The sequence below is a fragment of the Protopterus annectens genome, chromosome 12.part0 (genome assembly GCF_019279795.1).
Source record: "Protopterus annectens isolate FY-2018-M chromosome 12.part0, PAN1.0, whole genome shotgun sequence".
In the NCBI taxonomy this organism is placed as follows: Eukaryota; Metazoa; Chordata; order Ceratodontiformes; family Protopteridae; genus Protopterus; species Protopterus annectens.
Genome location: NC_056746.1, coordinates 436110861 through 436135619, shown reverse-complemented (window position 1 = coordinate 436135619; position 24759 = coordinate 436110861). Strand labels below are relative to the sequence as shown.

General features: G+C 36.5%; 1 protein-coding gene across 2 annotated transcripts in view; it reads right to left on the bottom strand.

The window, feature by feature from the left end:
* The window catches only part of ELFN1 (extracellular leucine rich repeat and fibronectin type III domain containing 1), a 2453138-nt gene that overhangs the window by 1615618 nt on the left and 812761 nt on the right, over window positions 1–24759 (bottom strand). For both annotated transcript variants that reach the window (XM_044089550.1, XM_044089549.1), the window contains exon 2: window positions 10673–10845. The gene's annotated coding sequence lies outside the window, so the exon portion shown is untranslated. The remainder of the gene's footprint in view (window positions 1–10672; window positions 10846–24759) is intronic.

The following is a 24759-nucleotide window of genomic DNA, read 5'->3' as shown; positions in this document are numbered from 1 at the left end:
ATCAGAAAAGGATGTCACCTGTTGCTATGTATTTTGAACTTTCTGTGAAACAAGGTTTTTCCTTGTTGAGACTGAAATTCTGTCAGTAACCGTGTTTTAAGCAATGTATTTATACCAGAGTTTTAAATACTCAAGGCAATATACCTAGAGACAGAAAAAGACTGAGGATTATGTGCAAATGACCTGTAAGATCTTTTTTCTCCTTTGGGTTAGCATTTTGTTAAACCACTGATTGTAAGTTACAAGTTAGGACATGTGGAATACTCTGCCAAGTTTTCAAAAATTCAGTACACAAATGTCTGTAATAACATCCAGTATTTATCTATCTGAATATTACAGATGCCCCAAACAAGTCCAAATGAGCAGATTTTTCAAGTCTATTCCTCATTCCCTAGTGGTATAGGTATGTGGTACACATTTGATCAATTTAGCATCTGAGTTTGGGTGAGTGTGAGACACACCTATTTAATTTTTTCTTTCTGGTATGAGCTGTGACTGCCTTCTGGCAAAATGGATGCCTTTTAGCTACACGGCTCATGGAGTAAGGGGACAGGGTGGGTACAGGAGTCTTCTCCCTTCTGAATTAGTTTTCTAGACTTTTTGACTTACTTGTCTAGGCCCTTTGATAGCCTCCCAAGTTGGCTTATGAAAACTACAGGATGATGCAGTTTTAGCTTGAAGGTAAAAATGTATCAAACTATTCTATAGTATAGTCACTGTAGCTATAAAACAGGAAATGACAATATCGGTAGCATCATAGCCAATCAGAGCAATATGTCATAGACAATCAGGGCAACATGTCATCTTTCATCAGTTGATTCAAAAATATACCAGTATCTGAAGAAGGGATGCAGCTCTCTGCATTACATGGTCCAAATATTCTGGCAAATGCAATGGGCAACGTCAGTCCTTTACAAGAAGAATTGGGATATGTAGTTTCCCCTTAACTAAGCAACTTACTGCCCAAGACTTGTCTCAGTCTAGCAGACTGAATAATAAAGACAGACAAAACCACAGTTGGATATTTTGGAAAGTTTTGTTTGTAAAAACTCCAACCACATTTTAGGGGATCAGGAAGCTGTGAGAATGGGTTTTTCCAAAGGGAACTTCTGAAATCCAGCAAAGAATCAAGGAGCGGTTAACAAGCTAAACATTCATGTGTCTCTTTATCAAGTCATTAAATGAATTAGACTAAATGCAATTTGACTGAAAGCAGTTTGACTGTAACTTCATTATATTACATATATCACCAAGTAATACTCATTTAGATATGTTTTCCAAGGGTGCCTCCCTGTCCCTTCCATGTAAAGACCTGTAGCCACCCAATATCCCTTAATAATATAGCACAAGTCCAAGGTTGCACACCCTTGTAGTAAGGAAAATACTTGAATTTTATTTTCACTCTGGTTGTGCAGCTGGCATAGAAGGATAAAGCCATAACAATGACCCCCACCAACTCCCTGGTGATTTGACTTTGAATAGTAGCTTAAAAAAATCATGCTCTGTGGGTCATCTATTGCAAGCATTATGGAGGCTGCATTAAGAATGGGATCAAAAAAGTGGGTAGACAGATGTTACAACTGGACATCTCCATCTCCCAGATATAGACTACAGAATTCCCTCACTAAAGAGAGGCACAGCAGGAAGAATGAGCAGGCCATCTGGGGTGGGAGGGTATGCATGCATGCTTAGGGTAAACATGTTCCCAGTTTAATTTCCTTGGTGGAGACTGGGAAAATAACTGTACAGGGTTGTCTAAGGGTAGAAAGGGAATCCTGCTGACATCAGCCCCTTGCAAATGTGAGGAATGGTCAACACTCATACCTGTTGCATGTGATATAGTCAGGGTTTTACTTGGCTGACACAGAGCTGGGGTCATTTATTTTACATTTGTTGACCGGGATAGTCTGACTGGATACTTGTCCATTTTCAGCGGAGGCCCGGGGAGAAAAGCTGCATACATACATACAGAAAAACTGTTACATTAAACAAGTTAAAGCACTGTTACTGATACAATACATAGGATAAAAGTAATTAATTCTGTCATACATAAATCTGATAAATACTTGATAAAAGGTAAAACACTGTATAAGCAGCAGAATGACACTGCCCCAGGATGTCTCAACCTCCTCACGGTCCCCAAAAATTGTCAGAGTAAGTCCAGGGGAGATGAAAGAGTTCAGTAGATCCAGTAGTGAAGGCAAGACACCAGAAGCTTCTGCTCATGTGCTTTGAGGAAGGCAATAATCATTCCAAAAAATAAATTCTTTTCACTCTGAGGATGTGGGACACTGGAATAAGAATATAGTGGTACAAGATGCAGAGGATGTAGAACATGTTTTTAGTCTTTTGACATAGAACCAGGTCAGACTACTCAGTGATACCACTTCTGTATTACTTTATGGGTGAAGAATATTTTTAATTTCACCCAAAGGATTCTCCCAAGAGGTACAAAATCTCTCTGATGTCACAACTTCCATGTGATGTAGTGATGATGATGACCCCACTTCATCATAATCAGTTTCATGACAAGCAGTCTACCTAAACAGTGCATTGATTTCATGCACTCTTCAATATTCCACAAAATCTAAGACAGGGTCACATGGGGGCAAGAGACTTTTTTGGAATTTCGTAGGCCCAAGGCATGCAAGAGGTGCCAACTCATTACCGATGAACAGTTCAGAAATACTCAGAGTATGAGGGTAGAAAGCAGGAATAGTTTGTCTTTGTAAAGAGTATTTTCTTGAAGTCTACTTTCAGTAGGGTGAACCTTCCATCCTTTAAAGACAAACATCAGGTAATTTTAAGACTTGTCTTTTGAAAGCAAACCCCTTTTTCATGAACATATCACAACAATGGCATTGTAATCACTGGTGAATGCAAGGACTGTGATATAAAGTTTTCATAAGTGTTTCGACTAGTAAGCAGCAGGTGTGGATCTTTCTTTATCAGCCTACGGTATTAGTATTAAGCATAGTCAGAGACAGGATTGTTTAGGTGGAAACTCTCCCACCGAGCATATTAGTAACCAACACTTCAATATTTAAAAAAAAATCAGAGTGTGTGTAGGGATCACGGTTCCATTACTGGCCAAAGCTGATTATGTCAATATTCATAAATTAAATATCTAGCATTAAAGTTAGAGCCAATATTACAGAAATCTTCATATCTTGGGTACAGGTGTTTCCCATACCTGTTTGTTTAGACAAAGTGGAGGAGCAGCAACATATTCTAACAAATCAGCAGACTTAATGATTTCTGGATGAGGGACTCATCAAACATTTGACTGGGGTAGCAGAAGATAAATAAAAAAATCCACTTCGCTTACAATACAAGGTGCAACCTTGTTTTCTTCATATTTCTGGGCTCTTTTTCCATTTTCTGTAAGCTTTTTAAGTTTGAAGAAGGATCTCAAGCATTTTTGGCTTCATATCTTAGCACCCAGATAAACAAATATCCATACTTACATGTTTTAAATAGAACTAAGGCAAAGAAAACAGCTAGTATAACAGTCATTTGGGACCCTGTCTGCCACGTTCACAATCTATGTTTTACCTTAGGCATAACTGAGAAGCCAAGAGGTGCAAAATGATATACTCTCATTTCAAGCATTTAAGCTGGTACAAAAAGACATTTAGAGGAAAGAATCCCTGATCTTAAATGAATGAGGAATGGTATTGTTAATTTAGTGAACCAACTGTGGATGTTGCAGGGGTCAGTAAAGAGGTAAAATATATAGAATCACATAAACAGCTCCTGATCATATGTATGTACACTGTTTTTACTCTACCACACATTTTCAGCAACACTGTGAGATGTGTCAGTAATTAGGCAATTATATTATCACAGACAATTACCGATAAGTCTAAGGCCTACCACAAGTAAGATCATGCACTCACGGTGATATTAACAAACTATTACTTATTAATTACATCACCAAGCTACTACATTATTACAGTATTGGTTTTACATATTTAAGAAGATAAAGCTCTTAGATCAATTGTGAATGGAACTTGCATAAATAGGTTCATAGGTAGGTACTAGGCTATCTGCCGGAAGGCATTTATAAGCCTAACCGGAATATGTTGGCTTTCGCCGCCCCCCCTTAGATTAGTTTCCTGTGCCTCTGTCCAACAGAGCCATTGAAGTGATCCCTGGGGTAAACTTTCTGTTTCCCATCCACTCATCAAGGTTTCTCTTGAAGAGGGTTAGCAAGGAGCTCTGCCTAATGTAGATTGGAATCTTGTTCCACAGCATGGAAAGTCTCTGAGACAGGAATCTATCCCTCCAGCACATCCTATTTATTGTTGTGGTGACGTTTAGATCCCTGGAGCATGTGGCTCGAGGGGATATGGTTTTCTTTAGGTGGAGCATGTCCATCAATTCTGGGTTGGACATGGCCTTGTATGTAAGGCAGAGATCACCTCTGAGTAGACAGTATGCAACCGAGTATAGCTGGAGTTTCTTCAGTCGAGCTGCATAGGGCATCTGCTTGAGGCCAATGATCCTCTTGGTGAGGTACTGCTGTGATCTTTCCAGTTGTTGCAGGTGTCTTGTAAGGTACATCCCAAATGGGGCATTGTACTCTATGATAGGTCTGATGAGTGATGCGTAGAGGGGCCCAATGACCTCTTTTGATCTGGATGCAAAGTTGAATACTGTGAGATTTCCAAGCTTTAGAGAAGGAACGATCAGAAAAAGGGAAAAACAGATACACTGATGTGCTATTATAGAGAAATAACTTAAGAAACAGAAAAGATGTATCAGTTATCAAAGGCTGCTCTATTAAACACTTTTAACCAAATTTTTTTTCTGCATTGTCTTAGTGATTGTTAGGTTTAATGCATGTTAGTTCAGATAGCAGTTTTTTTTTGCATGTGTGTGTGTGTGCATTTTAGCTAGCAGAGTATGTTTATAAAAACATACAATGCCATAACTCTGCTATGATGTCTGTGTACCTATGTAGAAAACAGGAGGACTGTAATCATTTCCCTGATCAGGATAAAGCTGTTACTGCATTTCAGAAATGCATTCAAGAAATTCACATTGAGAGCAAAGCTCTCCGTTTATGAGCACTTTAATAAATGTTTAATACTGGAGACCTGATCAATATTTGATATAATCAATAGAAATTTTATCTGTAACAACGTTATACGCTTATAAAAGTGTATGAGCACAAAGTCTCAATCAGCTTTAAAACTGTGTCAAGCTTCATGTTGCCACTCAAACAGCTATCTAAAGCAAAGCATAATTCAATTATCTAGCAACTTTAAAACTGTTAAGCTCTTTGCTCTGATACATTTTTGTTTGTCTGTTCAAATGAAGTAAATATCTAAACAACTTTCAAAGTTGTCTTTACAATTTCAATGCACTTCTGTGGTGGCTTTCACTTGGCAGTACAAACCTTACTCATAGCCAGGTTCTTATGTAGGAGCTAGGCTGTGGCAAGCTTGGAATAGCTAGCTTATGTAGGAGTTAGGCTGCAGCAAGCTTGGAATAGCTAGCTTCTTATGTAGGAGATAGGCTGTAGCAAGCTTTTATTTATTTTATTTATTTATTTACATTTGTTGACCGGGAGTGTCCGACTGGACGTAGGTCCATCTTCAGCGGAGGCCCGGGGAGAAAAGCTCCACAGTTAAAATAAACAGACAGTAGTTACACTGGATTACATAGCGATTAACAATTTAACATAGCAATTACTTACAACATATTTACAGATGAAGAACATAGTGCATCAGTAGACAACTAGAATCTTAATCTGTGAAGTACATAACAGACATTAACAAATGTTACAATAAGAAGTTCCTGCTGTATAATAAGTACTAGGCTTATGAGCATCTGAGCTTGCTATAATCAAGGTAGTTAGTGGAGTGGAAAGAAAGGTAGTGGTTGGATGGGGTGGGTGATATTACAGTGGGAGTTGCAAGGACGTAGCCAGCATGTTTTTAGATGCACTTTTAGTAAAGTTTTGAAGTGGGTGCATGATGGTACGGAGGTAGATGTGGGTGGAAGGGAGTTCCATAATTTGGCTATGGTGCAAGAGAATAGTGCTTCACCAGCAGAGTTAATGGCTTTAGTGATCTGCAAGTGATTTTTGTTGCTGGATCTTAGTGGTCTGGTGGTGCGATAGGGTTGGAGTAGATTCTGGAGGGATGGGACACTTAGAGGATGGTTTACTAGTTTGTGGGTGAGTGAGAGTTGATACCACTGAAGGAGGTGAGGGAGTTCAAGCCAGCCCAGTTCAGCAAGTGAGAGACAGTGGTGACTACAGTAGGATGTCCCTGTGGCGAATTTGGCGATTTTGTTGTAGCAGGTCTCTAGCTTGTTTAGATTGCATTACCTTAGGTTGGTATATATTGGAGAGGCATAAAGTAGGGTGGAGATAAGGTGGGAATTTGCTATTGAAATCTTTGCTGCTTTGGTGAGAAGTTGCTTATTTCTGTACAACGCTCCTAGTTTTTTGTGGACTTTTTTTATGGTCATGGATATGTGAATGTCAAATTTTAGTTTATTTCCACTCCTAGCAATTTGGTGTGTTCAGTTGGGTATATAGTGGTGTTGATTTTTGCTGTGATGTTAAAGTGAGAGTTGTTTTGAGTATATTTGGTGGGTTGGAAGATGAGTAGTTTAGTTTTGTTTGGGTTGAGTATTAATTGGGCATCGGATAACCAAGTTTCAACAGAGGAAAAGGCTTCCTGTGTGACTTTTTGCAACTTGGAATAGCTAGCTTCTTATGTAGGATCTAGGCTGTGGCAAGCTTGGAATAGCTAGCTTCTTATGTAGGAGCTACACTGTAGCAAGCTTGGAATAGCTAGCGTATTATGTAGGAGTTAGGCTGTAGCAAGCTAGCACCAGCTATCTTCTTTTATAGGAGCTAGGCTGTCACAAGCTTGGAATAGCTAGCTTCTTATGCAGGAGTTAGACTTTAGCAGGCTTAGAATAGTTAGCTTCTTATGCAGGAGTTAGGCTACAGCAAGGCTGTAGCAAACTTGGAATAACTAGCTTCTTATGCAGGAGCTAGGTTGTAGCAAGCCTGGAATAGCTAGTCTCTTATGTATGAAACATATTGCAACAAGGCTACTTTTTACTTGATTTTAGAATGTAATCAGCATGCACTATTACATGTAATTGAAAGAATTCTGTGTGCAATCTTAGTCAACCACAAAATGCCCCAAATTAATCCATTAATCTATTAATATGCTATGAACAGAGGATTTTGGACTCTGTCACAATGACTTTCCTTCAAAGATCAGGAAAGTAACTAACCCCCCCATATCCAAAACACATTTTGGGCCTCCTCATACCAAAAAAAAAAAAATTCATATGCTACTATATAACAGTTTAAAAACATGCCTATATCCTAAATATATGAACACACATTCTTGAAATAACTAAGACTGGGATTGCAGCATTATTCTTTTGCAAATGACTGCAATCAGGTAAGTATATTGAAATTGTTGACATAATGGCACTCGCACACTTAGTGAAATAGCATTAAAAACAGTATCGAATTGTTAATATTTTAAGTACATAGCACATTCTGACTTATGTAAGCCTTGCTTGAATCATACCCATGAGTCTTCAGAGAAACAAGCCTCACCATTTTAGATAAACTGGATGATCACAGATCCTGCATCTCTGTTTGTATATCTCATCCCTGACATTCAAGCAATGTTGTTGTTCTCAGTCATGGGTTATTGCTCTTCTCAGTTATTAATTAGTTTTAATTAGGATGAATACTATATTAGAGATTTTTATTCATGCTTACCTGCCTTCATCCAAACATTCATTCATTCATTTTCTGAGTTAGCTACTTAATCCAATACAGGGCTATAAAAAGCTGAAGCCATGTAAGAGGCTTCAACCTACTGTAGGATGTTTGCGTACACATAGACACCAACACAGAGACACACACACACACACACACACACACACACACACACACACACACACACACACACACACACTCACACATCCTGCACATGTACAAGCCAATGTGAATGAGCACCAATTCACTTATAGCACTCCTTTGGAATGGTGGAAAAAGCTCAGGCATTTAGCAAAAACCCATGCAAACACACAGGAGGACATTCAGATTCTGCACAGAACCCCCCCCCCCAATTCAATAACCAGACTGGAAGACAGAAATGCTAACTACATAACTACTGTGCTGTCCTTTTATTATAACACAATCTCTACTGCTAAACAATAGGCGCCACTGAACAAAAGGGCACAATTTCAAGATAAAAGATAAATACTTCAGTGATTATCCTTTCCATTGGGGGTTAATAATACAATCAGCAGCATTTCAGAGAAAACAATGCAATATATATCATTTATTGAATTTAGAAACTCATGGGATAGGCAAAGAACTACAAATGTAGTGGTGAAATTGCAATAGTTGTTTGGCCAGATGTTTTTCCTAGCCACTATATGACATTGGTTGGTTAACTGACTTTCTGTGACTCCTACATTATGAATATGGAAATAAAACATAATGTTAGCATGCTATAGCTTATCTGTAACTTGCACTCTCTCTCTGTTACGACATATTGAAAGCTATTAAGAAGGTAAATAGTCCTTAGCTGCTGTCATGTTCTTTGCTAAACGTTTTATCATGGGTATCATATCGTAAACATAAATAACACTTATCCACTTCTCCCCATCCAACCAGCAGCTTAGCATAAATGTTTACACTCTTGTATTTGCTTTCTTATTTTCTTTTCCCATCAAAAATTATAGTTCTAAGATTGCAGTTTGACATTAGTGTCAGTGAGATGATGTACGCCATACTAAAGAGTTTAACAGTTCTCCAACTTCTACTTCTCATAAGTACTGGCCATTAAGTATTTACATTAAAGATAGGATTCACAGTAGTAAATGAATTACATTTTCTAAAATCATTAACTCTTTGTTTAATGTCATTATTAAATCTTGAATGCATGTTATTTTCACTGCATAATTATTGAATCTAATAAGCAATATGAAAATGGAGATGTTACTGTTGAAACAATGGTTTGAGCTGCAGCATCATATTCAGGTATGCACAGAGCAGCACGGGTGCACTGACCATGATTATTGTTACATTATTTACTTTTCAGGGGGCTCAGTCTATCTTTGAGTAAATATATAAATATAATAACATCAAGACTATAGCTCAGGAGACCACTAGCAAAATGAATGAATGAAGCTTAATAGAATATCTGTTGGAAACATCTGCAGCCCAGTAGGAATAAGATGAGCTACATAAATAATTACCTGTGTTCTATATACAGGAACTTGTACATTTTTTTTTTAATTTTTTAAGACACTTTCCCAAGGTACACTTTGATTGCATTTAGTTGTTCATGAATTTAAAAGTAAAGCGCACATAAGAAAAACACCCACAGAATGACTGTGTACCTCATTCACAGTTAGGCCATCTGCCTTGTGGCCTTGTGTCCTGTGATATACTTCAAGTCCTCTAAGACCTTGACCTGGATTATATGGCTAATAAGAGGATGAGTGAATGATTAACTTTGCAATGAATGATAGTAACTGCAAAATAATGTGTTACCTGTCACTGATGATGTTAGAACTGAAATATTAAGATATCAAGTCACTATTAAAGAGAAATAGATTCTAAACCCCTTCTTAGCTTAAAGGACATTGTTTTTACTAAGTCATATCCCAAAACATACAATTGAGTGTTGCAACATAACAACCTACAGCCTGACATGAAGAAATGAACCCTGATGTGTCGTTACATGGCTCTGTCTTCATCTGAAGTTAATACAGTAAAGGAAATCACTTGTTTTGACATGTAATGAGTGTTTCTCACACCAGTCTAAAGCACTCAAAGTATCTCCTGGTTTTGCATACCTAAAAGATCTAAGGAATATTGTACTATAATTTCAGAAAATAAAGAACATCTCTTCCATATAATGGCTCTCCAAATTTGACAGTTACATACCACTGAGGCATATAACAGGAGAACATTTTCTATCATTTCTTAAATGGCCTACTTAAAGGGTAACAGACTATTCAGACTTTTCTTCTGTGATGCTACAACTCTATCTTGACAAAAGATTTTTCTAAATGTACTGCAAAAAAATATATACAGCACTGCAATATGTACCCCAGGGAATTCTGGCTATAACATGTACCATGTTATGAACTTAGACTACCTAAGAAAGTATGAAACTTAACATGAAAATATATTTAATTTACTACAAAATAGGCATTAATTTTCTGGTGGCAAAATCTTCTATGGTATTAATATTAACATGTTACTTCTCTTAACAAGCAATCAGAGGAAGCTAAGTTAGTCATATTCGTCAGAAGTGTCCTTGACTTTTTTATTTTGTCTCACACAGTAAAACTCTAAACACAAAATTCAGCCTGTGCTTGCTGTTCTTTCTGTACTTAAACCACTTGATGTTACAGTTATACTATATGGGACAAATTTTCTTCATTAGCATATTCCTTATCATTAGATTGTAAATTATTGCTCTTTTACAATTAAAAAAATGAAGTAGCTGCCATTTTGTCTGCTAAATATAAATATGTTATATGCCTTGACTAGGTGTGCTATTAAAACAGAAATTTGTACAGTGTCATAAACTGCATGTCTGAATTAAGAAGCCAAAATGTTATTTTATGTATTTAAGTTTTATATAATAAAGCCTCTTACTTTACTTGGCTATCTTCTTTGGACATCTGCTATGTATGGACAGTTGGGCCGTCTGATGCTTGTCCCGGCTCTTCTATCCAGAGCACTTTTGAAAGATTCTTGTCCAACACAGTCGTCTTCAGGTACTGTTGCTCATCGTGCTTTTGTTTCATATGTAAACGTCAGTGACAAACCTTTATAAGAAAAGAAGACGTTTGTTAATTAAAGACAAATATAAACAGCAATATTAAAAATCAGACTGTAGTTACTAATCAATGTTTGGGTTAACTGACAGAAATAGAAACACAAGTTGTATGAACAGCTTTGGGATGCATAATTTCTAGCTATGATGGGAAGGGACAGAAAACAAAATCTGCAAACCATATTATATGGAAAGACAGAATTGTGGATTTTGAAGGCAGACAACTGAAACAGCATCATCTGCTCATTTCTTTACCTGTAGGACAGCCTGCATATTACACTAAAACAACAACTTATCAAACCCTTGTAGCAAATATAATGGCTACATCATGCATTCCTGGATGTGCTAAGTCTTGCATACCCTACTACCCTCTTAGAATTATTGCCCACCATGTTATGAGAAAAGGTTTTTAATGCAATCATCCTAATCTTTCACAATATATTTCCAAATCATGCTTTGCTCTATCCAAAGGAAAAGCTTCTAATTAGAGTCAAGAGTTATATTTACTTTGAAAAGCAACTTACTGTAATTTTTCCTCACATTATTTGCATTTGCAAACTATTCCAGAGAAGATCTCTATCAGCAGTAAATGAGCACCATTCCTCACTACAAACAGAAGAATGTTTAGCATTAAACATTAGTAGATACTGTGTACCTTGTCCATATGTCTGTGTTAGTTCCAGAGAAAACAATACAGCAGTCAGTTTCTCAACTCAGTGGCATGTTTCTGTTCCTGGATTATATGCATGTCTCTGCTGCAATGTTCCACAAAAAAAGGTAATCCTATCAACAGATATGTATAGCACTGCAAGGCCTTTAATTGAATTTCAACCTAATACAAAAGATAAGAAAACCTAAATGGGATTAAACTCAAGAATTGAAAAAAAAATCCTTGCACAATTGCCACTGGTCCTTCTGTCCAGGTGTCACTTTTATAACAGATATGAAACATGCATGTAGTAAAGGAGGTGGTGTATTAACATTCATTAAACATAAATACACCTCTAGAGTGGTTAAACAGCATGATTCCCTTGAATTAATTCAGGTGCATTACACTGTAGGTAAGACTCCTCTTCAGGTCACTGCCAGCTATAGGACCCCCTCCATGAATCAGAACATCCACTCAGCCTACTTGGATCTACTTGAGTCAATCAAGATACAACCAAACACTCACTGACTGGGTAAATTATATGTATTTCTAACTCACTTCCCCTAAGGTTCCTGGACTTTGTTAAATCCAATGCCCTGGACCAACTGGTTGACACACATACAAGGGGCTCAAACATCCTGGACCTGGTGCTCACCAACATTGAGACCACTGAACCACTCCTAGTGTGTGGCCATTCCTAGTGAGATCTGACCACAAATCAGTCTCAGTAGAAGTAACTATAACACAAGACCCCCCCCCCCCAGCAACAACTACACTAAAAACTTCTCCAAGGCCAATTACAACCTCTTATGTGACAGCATAAATAGCTTCATAGCCCCTCCCCCCACTGATGGAACAGACACCTGTGCCGAGTTGTACACTAATGCTTTATACGGGCACCTGTATAATTGTATTGACTCTGCTGTACCTGAAAAAAACAAAGCAAGATCTTCAAGTAAAACCAAACCTGCCTGGTGGACAACAGCTTAATGGTTACAGGTCTGCTGGAGGCCATATAATAGGAGAAAGAAGTTGCTGTCTAAGAACAGGAAGGAACAGTCTCAAAACTGGAAAAACTCCCTCCTCAACTTAAACAAGCAAATAAGACTCCTAGTGAAGTCCTCCAAAGCTAACTACAAATCCAAATTAGTTTCACTAACTAAGGATAACCACAAGACGTTTTTTAGTTACATCCATAGCCGCAAAAATAAGGCCCAGATTTGCACTGAACTGATAGTTAATGGTACTTCATACACAGAACCCATGGATACAGCAAACCTGCTGGATGACAGGTTCAATGAAAGCTTCACTCCCCTGTCACCGCCACATGTACCCCCAAAGCATCCCAAACACCTGTCTCCCACCTAGTATCTCCAAAGAGCAGGTCTTAAATACCTTGTCCAAAAACACAGCCTCTATGGGATCAGACAACATCCCGCCTGTGTTCTACATGGGTTAAAATAGGAATTAGCATCACCACTGAGCATGCTTTTCAATCACAGCCTAAGCACTGGCTTCATCCCAGTGGAATGGAAAACAGCAACCATCACCCCTTTGCACAAAGGGGGTGCATCCATGGACCCCGGGAACTATCGACCCATTAGCCTGACCAACCTTATCTGCAAGGCCATGGAACGAATCATCCTGGACCTTATTAACACAGACATAGGCAATCTCCAAATGCTCAACCCCACCAAGTTTGGCTTTGTCAAGGGAAGATCATGCCTGTTAAACTTGGTGGACTTCTTCAAAACAGTCACCAAAGTCCTAGATGAGGTCAAATCTGTGCATACGGCCTACCTAGACTTAGCCAAGGCCATTGACATAAACCCCCCTCAGGCATCATTGATAAACTCACCCAGCTGGGTATCAACCCATATATTGTCAGGTGTGTTGCAAACTGGCTCACTGATGGAACTCAAGGTCAAAATAGTGGACTCCGCCTCCTCCAGCAGACCTGTAACCAGTGATGTTCCACAAGGATCGGTTCTGGGACCCCTACTGTTTGGAATCTACTTTTCCGAAGTGCAGACTAAAACTAAAGGAATGTAGCTGACAAAGTTTGCTTATGAGCAATCATTGAAACCTCTAGCTATGTCAACATTCTGCAAGAAGGTATTATGCAGACTAATGACTGGTGCCAAAGTCATGGTCTTAAACTTAATGCACAAAAATGCATTATCATCCCTTTCGGCAAGGGTGATTTTCCTGCAAACTACCACATCAATAGCAATACCCTAAGTGCACAGTCAGTAGTAAGAGATCTGGGCACACAGGTTGACAGCAACCTTAACTTTGATCACTATTCTCCACAATGATAAGAAGGGTATTTTATATTGCTCATAAGTAAGGGCATTGCCTTGAGAAAGAAGAGATTATAACCCCCCTGTACTCTTCCCTCATCAGGCCAATAATGGAGTACAATGCTCCCTTTGATACGTACCTTTCCAGACACCTGCAACAATTGGAGAGTTCACAAAGTTTCCTTATGAAGAAAATTCAGCATCTTCAAGATGTGTCTTATGTGGACAGACTGAGATCATTGTCACTTTTCACTGTGTCATACAGACTGCTCAGAGTCGATCTGTGCCTTGCATATAGAGCAATCTCTGACCCACCTTTGATGTAAATGCTGCACATTCACAAGTCAAATGGCACACGGGTCTCTCGTTCAAAGGACCTTAACCTGGTATGTGACATCAACAGAACTTGCTGGAGATACAGATTTGTCTCACAGGGGTTGCCCCACCTTTGAAACAAGCTTCCTATTCATGTTAAACAAAGCCCCTTATTGGTCCTATTTAAGCACAACTTGGATGACTGGATGGGTTACCAGGAATTCACCCCAGGGGTTCCACCTGTGTATCTTTTCGACCAGGGAAATAGGTGCTGATTTATGTGTCTGCTTGAACCAGACACCCTTGGGAACATGGGTTGAACTTGGCTAGACTTGTAAGGGCCCTGGGGCCATTAGCGTAGTAACCTCGTATGATCTGTAACTCAATAAAGTTCCTGAATTTCTCCAGGTTAAACCAACTAAATAAATTCTAGCTACAACACAAAAAGTTGAAAATCAGCACTAAGAAATCACAATATTTATACTGCAGTGAGCAAAAAGACAAAATCAACTATGAACACCAGAAACTAGCAATTTATTATTTATTTATTCATTCAATTACTATTTTTTCACCATGTAAGTGGACTAGTCTACTGACCCTTTTTGGCTACTCTAAAAGTCAAAAAAATATTACATACAAAATGAGTACACAGCAAATTCAGAATGTAGTAAGATTTAATGCAGATATGGTAACATTAAAAAATCCAGTCAGAATGCATTGAGAAAAAAATATATACAAAATGCAAGCTGATATTCATAAATACAAATCATACATATGCGATATAAACTCCTATGTATGTTTAATATTTGTATATAAGATGCCTCATTAAGAGGCTGAGAAAAGTTTTTTAAATGCATTAATGTGTTCATGATATAGGATGATACGTTACCTAACCATTATCCTGTTAACAGTTGTAGGTAGATTCAGTAAAGTGATGCTGTTTAAGTGCATATTTGAATCCTTGGTTTCTAGATTCTTGATGTCTGCAGGCAGGTAGTTCCAGGTAGCAGGTCCTGGTCTAGAGAAGCCTCTCTCACCTACAGCAGTTTTAAAAGGAGGATGTTTCTGTGTATTCAGAAACTGCTCTCATGTGTACTTCTGAACAAGTAAGTGTTGTTTTGTAAAGGTAGTTTCACTCTTAGAAAGTTGAAAGTCTCACAAATCAGTGAGAATTTTCAAACATTATTTTTTCGTAGTGCTGATGAAAAGCAAGTTAAGATTTTCAAACAGTAAGTAGCAAAGCAATAAACAAATGGCAAAGAGCAAAACAATGGAATGAAATGGGTGAGAAGAAATAAATTAAGGCCCAGGGTCATGCAATGACTTACAGTAAAAATATATGCTCAAATATAAAAAATTCTGAAAGATCTGACTTGAAAGCAAGCAGACGAATTAAGAGAAAGTAGGCAAGCAGAAACATTCAACAACAGTACTGTTAGAAAAAACCCTGACAAAAAAAGACTAACTTGTGAATCAAATTAAGCCTGAAGCCATTTCTCTGATACTTTATGAGTGCACCACAAAAGAAATCTTGAGAGGAAACTTACTGAGAGAGCCTTTTGTCTAAAGAGGTGAGGCATGCAGCATCAGACAGTTTCATAAACCAAACTGACTATAACGCTTTGGCTTCTGTCCTTATGGTTAATGAGGATCGACTTTACTTATCATTGCAGATGAAATATGACAGATTGAATCAAAATAGTAACAAGTACTAGAAAAAACAGCATCCAAACTGGTACATAGAGGAAACATGTTATAAGGCCTCCGAAGAGAGAGATAATCCAGAAGGAGAACTGAAAGGCAATGGGGAAACCAATGGAAGAAACTGTGTTACTAAGGATTTAAGGGGAGACTAGCATGTAGAAAACAAAAGATTGGCAAGTAAAATGAACTCTACTGCACATCAGATAGCAGAAAAGAGGCTGACTGAAGGAAAAGGTAAAATATGTATTGGATGGGAGATAAAGTAAAACAGAACATGAAGTTAAACTGAAAACAAGTGGAGAACGTATGCAGGAGAAGGGAGACAGAGGACAGCATACTTTCTCATGAAAGGATTAAGTACAAGTCTAGAAGTGCACCTCATGACAGGAAAGGGAAACTGGAAAGAATTTTCCTGCTTAGCTCAGCAGGGTCATGGTTGTACAATGAGGGGTGAGAAGGAATAGAAGTGTAAGGAGGCATTAAGATGGTGATCCAACAAAATTCAAGGGAACGGATAGCCAATAAAATGCAGGATAACAATGAAAAGCTAGTCATGGAGGGAAGGGATATTGAATTAATTTATCAAACAAAACTGAAAATAACTGAAAAACAAAGGTCATGCATGAAGAATTATACAAAAGCAGACACAGAGAATGCAAACTATCCAGATGCAGAAACTGAGCATGAAGCAGGTATAAAAGAACTACTAACAACTGAATTGAAGACCAAATTAGTACAAAAACAACAAAGAGTAAGGCGAGCACTGTACTAATTCCACTTTAATAAAAAATGTTAATCGCTTTTCTTTTAATACATAGACTAAACTTCTTCAGACAAAATCAATTCGGTACATCCATACTTAAATAGTCCCACCCATAACTAATTAATTACACATACTTGAACAATTAAAGGTACAATCCAGTCTTGAAAACTAATGCATTGTTAAAAAATATATATATTTAAAGCTATAATAAAATCAAAATTAAAATTGGTGAAATAAATTCACAAATTCACGATGTAAGTAAAAACAGTGGCCTAAGCAAGAATAAATAGGTTCATTCACAATTTGTGGATTTATTTAGGATGTTGTTGAATAGTTTAACCTGCCAAAGTGAATGCTGAGCATTACAGTTTGCACTACCAGTTATTTACCAATCAACATTTTATATTATTACAGATAGTTTAAATATCAATTTATAATACAAATGTTACATTAATATACAGTGAATATCAGAGAATTAACTGGTGTACAAGGTTAGGAACAATTTGATTTTATTATAGCTTTAAATATATATATTTTTTAACAATGCATTAGTTTTCAAGACTGAATTGTACCTTTAATTGTACAAGTATGTGTAATTAATTAGTTAAGGGTGCAACTATTTTACTATGGATGTAATGAATTGATTTTGTCTGAAGAAGTTTAGTCTATGTATTAAACGAAAAGCGCTTAACATTTTTTAATAAAGTAGAATTCGTGCAGTGCTCACCTTTGTTTTTGTTGTTTTCGCAGGTATAAAAGAAGATGGGATGGCCATTATATTGTTAAAAGGGGATGATGTTGATAGCCATTAGTTCAAACGTGCAATGCAGTGCATATCAGAGATTCCTAAAATGAAGAAGATGTACAGGTAAGGAATGAAAGGTAATAAATACTAAAACCTATACTGTAATTTGGACATATTTTTAAGTTTTTGTTTAATACAGGGAAAGCAACTAAGAAACCGTTTACGGATTTTAGCATAACAATTTATGAAGAAAGGGACAGACATCTTTTGGAAATAAAGGAACTACAAAGAACCAAAAGAAAATAATGACAAAAATGAGAATGGATGGACACTTAGAGGCTAAATATACAAAAAGAAAGCAAAAACAAAGCAGATTCTAGAGAAAATAGCAGGCCAACACAGTGGACTGTTTTTCAGTATAACAACAATAAAGGAGATGGACAGACAAAGTAGAAATTATGGGCAGGTACGTGTTAGACCATGTCATTGTGGTAATGTAAATGTCAGACTGATTCTGATGTCTTCACCAAACAAATATTACCGGACAACAGTGAAAGCAGACAGAATATAGGAAGAATATGATGGACCAAATTTAAGACAGCAGGCAGTGATAGTGTTATGTGAAAAATGGGAAGACTCTCAAAAAATTCAGCGTATTGACAATAACTAATACGAAAGTAAAAAATAAAATTGCAGTATCTGTAAATAACTGACACACTTTATTCAATAAAAACACCTCAAGTAAGCGCTTTCATCCCTTCTCACTCATACAGAGACTTTTTCAGACTGAGTTTAACCAATTAATCATACAAATTAAATACAATCTTTTAACATCACATGATACAATTCCCTGTCACGTGATAAAAGGTGTTTTTATTGAATAAAGTGTGTCGGTTATTTACAGATACTGCAATTTTATTTTTTATTTTCATATTAGTTATTGTCAATATGCTGCATTTTTGGAGAGTTTTTAGTGAAGTTGCAGCTGTATCTGAATGGATAACCGAGTCCTCCCTGGAACGAGCTTCACGGCACTACCAACTGGATGTATGCTGAATGATACACGCATGGGTTCTTTTATTGTCAATCAGGAACCAGTAGTCTGATAGCCGGAAGCCAAAGGAGGGTGAGTTTAAATGTAATGAAGAAACTTTAAATGGGTGTCTTGCTCCACCGATTAACCCATTTAATAATAACTGTGATTTGTCAGTACCTGTGTCAACCAAAGTGAATCACAGTGAACTGTTTAGAAGTCTTGAAAATGACTTTGCATTGCTGAAGTGCTTGCAGTGGGATGATTTGTTTTTCAAAAACAGCTTGAGAACTCAAGTCCCGAAAGGACTAAGGATAATGAAATTACCAGCAGGCAATAATTTGCCAAAAGATCTAGTGGATAAATGGCTTGAATTAAACTAAAGAGCTGGCATGCGGTATATGGAAGTGTTGCAGAATTACAATAAGGTTAAGCTAGATCAAATAACTGAAAATGTGAGAAAGGACTATGCAAAATTTTAGCAGTAAAATGTGCATCATCCAGGAAAACCTGATTAAATTAAATGATGTGTTGAGCAAAAGGAAGATAAAAAAATTTGAAAGCGATCAAAGAGACTATACAGGGGGAGTGGCCTCAGCATATGGGTTGCAGCTGCAGAGTGAAAGATGCACTAACAAAGCGACGGAAGACGCCAACACAGCAGACGTCGATGGAAATATACACTTAGAATGTCAGAGAGGCTAAATGGTAAAACTGTCAGGCTGCAGGCATGGATAATGAAACAACTAAAAGGAATGAAGAACAATGAACAGTGACAAAGAATTTTGATCAATCTGTAAGACCCAAAGTGAGAAATATTAGTGTTAACACCAACGCTGTACAACCAAAAGAAACTGAAGATTTAGAACCAAAAGAGAGCCAACAAGTCATTGATGTTTACCAAATAGTTAATAATCAGGAAAGAACTTGGGCCCAGGTTACAGCAAATGGAAGAAATGGCAGATATAACAATTATAAAAAAAACATCCAAAAATGGATATGGGAGAATGGGACAACAGAAGACAAACTAGAAGAAGAAAAATCAGAAATGGGAGACATAGGTACTGTGAATTTTAAAATTATTAACTTATCGAACTATGTTTTTTCAAATGAAGAATGTTGTGTATCGAGCAAGGGATGGAATTTTGCCCCTGATCAAAGAGCAAACAGGCTATCAACTATTAATGAACTAAGGGACTATGTTAGACTTTTGAATTTTGATATCATGTTTAATAAGCAAAATGAAGTTAAGGTAGAATTTTATAAACCAAGTTGTTTCAACCCACCATTGTGCAAAGAACTAGAGATATTTTTGAATGTTTGTGAAGCACAAATGGTAGAAATGGTAGATAAAAAGGCCGGATTTAATTATTTTAACTTAACAAAAATTGAAAAGGAATGCTCTGATAAGTTAAACAAAAATGAAGAAGCATTACTTTTTAAAGCTGATAAAGGGGGATCTATTGTTGCATTAGATAGGAAAGAGTATGAAAGAAAAATGGAAGATATGTTATCAGATGAAAAATATAAGAAAGTAACAATGAAAGAAGTCAAAAAGGGGTATACTCTCATAGATTCCTGTATAGAAGAATGGTTCTATACAGGAAGAATAGATGAAAGAACTAGAAGGAATTTAACTAACACTAATTCCAAAATAAGTAGGATCTTTGGTATACCAAAGATCCATAAACATTTAAACAAGCCACCACTAAGACCTATAGTTGCCAGTGCAAACAGTAAAACTGAAGGCCTGTCTGTTTTTGTGGATAAACATTTACAAAAAATGGTTCCCAATTATGTCAAATAAATAAAGGATAGTTTTGATTTTCTGAATAAGATAGAAAGAATAGAAGTTAATGAAATGGATTTATTGTAACTTTAGACATCTTTATATACCATGATCCCTAATGAGGAAGGTATGGAAATTGCAAGAATTGAACTTTTAAGATCAAAAATATTTTCCTCTGGCACTATAGGATTATTGATGGAAATTATTGATTTAATATTGAGTTATAATTTTCTGGTGTTTTACAAGTAAATATATGTTCAAACAAATGGGGAGCTATGGGTGCAGTCCTAGCCCCAAGTTATGCAAATGTTTTTATGCAGGGGTGGGACACAGTGAATATATTGGAAAGTGAATTTAAGAAATACATAGTTAAAATGGTCCATTTTATTGATATTTTTTAATATGGAGGGAGTCAGTTAAAGAACTAGAAGAATTTATTAAATATATAAACAATGTTTGTTCATATTTGAAATTTACACATTGTTATGATAAGAACAGAATTAACTTTTTGGACCTTACTATTTCTAAAGATAACAATAAATTAATATCTAAAATATATAAAAAGGACTTTCAGAATGACATGTATTTACACTATTCAAGCCTGCACGCCAAAAGAAGAAAAATGAATATAGTAAAAGGCCTGTTAAAAAGAATACATAAGTCAACTAAAAATGAGAATGAGTTTTTAGAAGAAGCAAAAAAATTTTGTATGAGGATGGAGAAAAGAGGGTACCCCTGGAGAAGAAATAAGAGACCTACTACATAGAGAGGTTGACAGCAGAGGTAAAATTAAGGACGTTGAGGAAACAAAGAAGGAAAATCATTATAAGACAGCAATGGCAGTCCAAAATAGTGTTGACTCAAAAGCTATAAAAAGTATTATTAGCAGAAACTGGAGAATTCCTTAAAGCTAATAATGAGATTATAAATAAGACTGGTGTGGAACCAAGGTTTATTAAAAAAAAGTGAAAAATTATAAAGATTTCTTTCAAAGGAAGCTTAATAAGTCCAAACCAGTTGAAAGCAAAGATGGAATGAGATGGAATGAGAAAGTGTCTTAACTGTAACATGTGTAATTATTTATATACTGAATCCAGTGAATTAGAAGTGAGAAACTATAAGGTAAAAGTGCCAGAAATGTTTACATGTAAAATGAAGAATGTAGTTTATTTAATAATATGTTTGGAATGTAAGTCCTTCTATGTAGGTAGAACTACGAGAGAGCTGTATAGAAGGATTTACAAATGTAAATATGCCATCACTAGTGGAGATGAGAAAAATGCAATGAGTAAACATTATAAAGAGAATAAATGTAAGATTAATTTTAAATGTTTAGTGTTAGAAGTATTGAAGAATATTATCAATATAATAAATATAGAAGTGTTAGGATGGCTAGAATATTGCTGGCAAGTTAGATTAAATGCATGTTTCCCACCGGGTTTAAACAATAGAGAAGAATTTGTCACGTACCTAAAAAGAAAGGGGGTTGAAACATTAAGTATGTCTATAAATTTGTGAGAAGGAGAATATGTTAGGTTTTATTATATGTTTTATTAAGTGTTGATGCTTTTATCACGTGACAGAGAATTGTATCATGTGATGTTAAAAGATTGTATTTAATTTGTATGATTAATTGGTTAACCTCAGTCTGAAGAAGTCTCTGTATGAGTGAGAAGAGATGAAAGCGCTTACGTGACGTGTTTTCATTGAATAAAGTGTGTCAGTAATTTACAGATACTGCAATTTTATTTTTCATTTAAAAATGAGAAAACAGCAAAGAAGATGCAAGCTTAGAAAAATACCGTGAAAAAAAACAGGTGCTAGAAAAGGAGTAGAGGAAGAAGGAGGAAGGAAAACTGAAGTTTTGGTTTGAAGCTTTATAAACAAAGAGTAAGGGAGAGCGAGAAAATATTCAGAACGAGTAAATAATTTTGTTGAAGACTAGGGAATATGGATAAATACTTATCTTGGAAATTAAAAGAAAGAAGGTAAAAAGCTACAGTTTATAAACTGAAACATGGGAAAGCAGAAGCTGTTCATAAAGGATCATGTTAAAAGATCAGCAGCTCTATATTTGAGTGCTAATCAACTTGAAAAAAAAAATGTCCAAAACAACTTTTGGCAACTCAGAGAAGTAAGCTGCAGGGTTAAATTCTCACCTTTGGTCACTGTCTGGTTATCGGCTCGGCATGTAATAGTCTGAAGACTGATTGCCTAGTATTACGTATGAACCAAGGTCGAACAACAGTGAAGCAAAAAGAGAACCTCACTGTCGGCGAAAGTTGCTTCAACCAAATTTCTTCAATCGTTCAGCATTCACTGAAAGTGCTATTGATAGACTGATGCACATCTATTCATAATGAGGGAGGGACAAGAGAACAAATAAGGAATTTTATGTTGAGATATGGTGTTCTAAAACTCAAAAAGAAGTGGAAAGGGAAGAGTAAATCTGGATAAGAAGACTAAGTAAGGAGAGCATAATTTAATTAGATGCCATCATGAGTGAGGAAGAAATAGGAAATAATTAGGAGAAATAAGAATGTTAAGGTAGTGGTGAAGAATGGGATGGCAATCCTTTTGAATTCTATAAAATCATTACATATAAAAAAAAAAAGAGGTGTTAAAAACATTTCAAAAAGAATAAAAGCCTGGGAAGGTTTTCAGACCCCATGAAAACCAGTAGTGTGGTCATGTCATGTTATACACAAAAGAAGGGAAGCCACTAGATTGTAAAGTTTCAGACCAATATCCCTAAGTGGATAGCTAATATAAAATTTTCCAAGGTACTGGCTACAAGCCTGCGAGACTGCAGCCAGAAGAAATAGGAAATGCGCAGATGGATTTTGAAGACGGTAATCCAAAATAACTCACAGTTAACTAACATATTTTTATATAGTGTAGAAATATTAGAGAAAAAATGACAGGTATTTTTCTGTTCACACTTAACCAAGACTTCTAATTCTATGGAGTGAAGTTTCTTAAAATGGCAATTGAAAAGGGTGATGTAGGTGATAACGTAGGCTAAGAAGTCAGTCAAACTGTTTATGTAGCCATGGAAATGTAATTAATAATAACTAGGGCTTATATAAATAACATAGAAATTCAGCCATAAACTAGGAAAATAAAACTATATGTGCAAAATACAGGGTTGTTGTTGAGATGCAGAATTCACTGTGAAAAGAGTACAGTAAAAACAAAGTGATTCTAATTCAGACAGGTGGTGATACATTTAAAGGTAAAATGGCAGAAACTCAAGAAAAGCCTAGTACAAAATGTGTATTGTAGAAATAAAGGGACACATTCAAAGGTAAATCAGAAAATAATTATAGTACAGAATGAGATGGCATCTCAGAGCAATTAAAGAAATGTGTGCGTCTAGGTTATAGCTGAAGTGGGTCCATCACGGATTATTTCACTACCTTTATCTAAGGGGAAGAATTATAAAGACCTAATGAAAATGAAATCAGATGCAACACACATTTTTTATCTAAGAAAATGAGAAAAATGAGGAGTTCCAGGTGCAAACATGAGAATGAAGAAATGGAGTATGTGTGGGGTGGGACCACTACTCTTGTTAGACTAAAGTAAGAAGGGGGTTGTCAAAAAAGACAACTTCTGCAACCGTGAAGCAGACCAGCTCTGCATGTTATGATTTCTCTCCAACAGATAGCCTTCCCTATCTCACAGTAATACTGGAAAAGATGATCTGCAAACACATTTCTCCTTCTGTATTGACTTTTGTCTGAGTCAGCTGTCTCAAAGCATGACTTCCAACCTTCTCTCAAGCTTGTTACTGCCTTGATCCAAGCCACTCCTGCCACTGCCTAGTTCCAAGCCACACCTGCCACTGCCTTGTTCCAAGCCACACCTGCCACTGACTTGTTCCAAGCCACTCCTGCCACTGCCTAGTTCCAAGCCACACCTGCCACTGCCTTGTTCCAAGCCACACCTGCCACTGCCTTGTTCCAAGCCACACCCACCACTGCCTTGTTCCAAGCCACACCTGCCGCTGCTGTGTTCCAAGCTACACTTGTCACTGCCTTGTTCCAAGCCACAGACAATATTTCTTAAATGTGGAGAAAGATTATTTAAAGTCGAAATCTTGCACATCTTAATAGGTTATTTGTGCGGGTATATAAAAACGTAATTCAAATTAAACTCAACAAAGTCTTTTTTTCAGATAATGTCTTTCAATGGTTCAATAACTACCTGTCCAACTGAAATATTCAGCTTCAATATGGTAATGCTATTTCCACATCATTCTCTAGTGCTCTAAGGATAATTTTTTCATTCAACACTTTTTTTTTATAAATAAAAGAACTACCAACAGACCTTCCACCAATCCATGAATTTAACAAATGGCTTCTTACAGTTAAAATGGTGTAAAACAATTTAAATGATATTTAGAATGCCTTACAGAAGGATTTTAATAAACTCTTTTGCGTAGTTTATTGATAATGGTCTTCAACTTAATGTTTCCATTACCAGTTCCAAGCTATTTGTTGTATAAAGTACATTAGCATCTCCTCTCCTTTGAGACTCACTGACTCATGGAGTAACTTATTAATGAGGTATGCAGTTAAATATAACTGGGCCTTTCCTCGA